The sequence below is a fragment of the Hipposideros armiger genome, unplaced genomic scaffold, assembly GCF_001890085.2.
Source record: "Hipposideros armiger isolate ML-2016 unplaced genomic scaffold, ASM189008v1 scaffold_4103, whole genome shotgun sequence".
Taxonomy (NCBI): domain Eukaryota; kingdom Metazoa; phylum Chordata; class Mammalia; order Chiroptera; family Hipposideridae; genus Hipposideros; species Hipposideros armiger.
In genome coordinates, this window is record NW_017735300.1 from 1 (window position 1) to 2,078 (window position 2,078).

At 45.0% G+C, this 2,078-nt stretch overlaps 1 long non-coding RNA gene across 1 annotated transcript; it reads right to left on the reverse strand.

Annotated features, from left to right (window-relative positions):
* Window positions 1-47: 47 nt before the first annotated feature.
* Window positions 48-2,052, reverse strand: LOC109378818 (uncharacterized). Its single transcript, XR_002123072.1, has 2 exons — window positions 1,333-2,052; window positions 48-552 (listed from the first exon to the last, which is right to left on the reverse strand). It is a non-coding gene; the product is annotated as an uncharacterized LOC109378818 (long non-coding RNA).
* Window positions 2,053-2,078: the final 26 nt, after the last annotated feature.

A 2,078-nucleotide genomic window follows, 5' to 3' on the forward strand; every position in this document is an offset into this window, starting at 1 on the left:
CTGCCCACAAAACGCTGTTAGCCTCTCGGTGACGTCAATCAGCTTTATTATTTAATTCCTTTTTTTTTTTTTTAGGTATGATCAACCATTTACAAGAGTGGATAAGAGGTTCCCCCTTAATTTCCTCTCATGAATGCCTTTGCAGCCTCTCCCCAGGACTGTCCCGTTTTCCCAGGTGAGGCAACTCTCATTCCAACAGGGTGCTGCGCCTGGTTCTGGGAGCGGGGAAGTCCAGTTAAGTTCCCACACTAGGCACACCAGCCTGCAGTGGCTCCACTGATTCAACCTGCCCTTGCCCATCCTCAGGGAAAGCCGGAGTGAGAGGCTCAAGGCTTGACTCCTCCACAGGGAGTTCTGGTGCAGGAGCTGGGGGCTCTGGTGCTGGAGCGGGAGGTGCTGGTGCTGGAACTGTGCGCTCCAGCACCGGCTCCTTCTCATCTAGGCAGAAGACCATGTCCTTCTTCGGGAGGATAAAGGCGAGAGGCTCCTGGACGACGCCGACGTTCACATGCCCAAGGTTTCGGTACTTGGAGAGCTGAGTGGGTGGAATGCCTGACCCAGATGGTAGGCAAAGTGAAATGGAAAACAACATTTAATAAATTTAAATACTGATGTGCCACAGGAAAAAATAAACACTTAGAGGGAGTAACACACACAATTACCACATTTCAGTACAGTAAGTCATCTCTGTGGTATGGGACAAGAAGCTATACTGTAAAGCAAGACTTCGAAGGTAATCTGGAACAGTAGTGTAGGGCAGATGCAGTAAAAGCCATGTGAACCTCAGCAGGCACTGGCTTCCCTGTGACAGGCACAGGGGAAAAGCTGGGGAAAAGTAGCCAGGAGCCACTCTGTGCTGGTGTGATCACTGGCACACTGCCCTTTGGGAAGCTCTGCCTCCCCCATTCTCCCACTCTACCCCCGCAGAGAGAGAGCAGGCACAGGGAAGTGAAGGCAAATTGGAAAAAATATTTTTAAAGCATCTTCTCTGGAATTATACAATATGTAGTTCTTTTGTGAATGGCTTCTTGTACTTAGCCAGATATATACATATTGTATGATTCCATTTCTATTAAATGTCCAGAAATGGCAAATCTATTGCATCAAAGTAGATTAGTGGTTGCCAGGGGCTAAGAGTGGGGTTGGGGAATGACTACATTGGACCCGAGAGATCTTTTTGGGGTGATGGAAATGTACTAAAATTGGATGGTGTTAATGGTTGTATACCTATGTACATTTACTAAAACACTGAATTTTACAAATGGGTGAATTAGTTAGTATATAAATTGTATCAATAAAGTAATTATAAAAATATTTTCTCCTTTCTCTTACCTAAGGTCTGTGCTATCTGAGCTGGTGGAAAAAGGACTTGGAGACAGCGATTTAAATAAGGAACGAGGTCCTCCAGGAAGACAGTGCAGAACTGGACGAAGAGCTCTTGCTCCCCACTGCTGAAGACAGCCTCTTCAGCACGATGGAAGGCCAGGATTACTTTGGTTACCTAAGAGACAAAGGCACCATCAGTCACCGGGGTAGTCTATCACTATCAGCAGTGCATGAAACTAAACACAAATGTGCAGCCTGCAAGTTTTCATGAAGAAAGTCATTCCAAACAGTATATTACTATCTTGTTTAAATTCAGAATTGTGGTCACCCTTCACAATTCTGTCACTTCACTGATGTATTTCTAACCCAACTTGCTTCATTACTGGCACTATTTCCAGTGGAAAAGTATCATGAAATTATACAGAGAATACATGGTCCTTGACTCCCATGAGAGATGGACCAGAACTATGTTGGATCCAGGAAAATGAAGCAAGAAAACTATAAAAGGTTTTTACTAAGGCCTTGAGAGTCCAGGAAACTAGAACACTAGAAAGTTGTCAAGGAAACAGCTGGAAAAGAAGTTCCATAAACAGAGCAGCCTAGCTGACTTTACAGACAGATGTCACGGTAACAGGGTTACTAACAACACAGACTCTGGTGCTAAACTTCCTGGTTCAGTTCCTAGCTGTGCCACTTACTGGTTCTGTGACTTCCAAGTGATTACTTAAACCCCCCATGCATTCTGGCCTCAG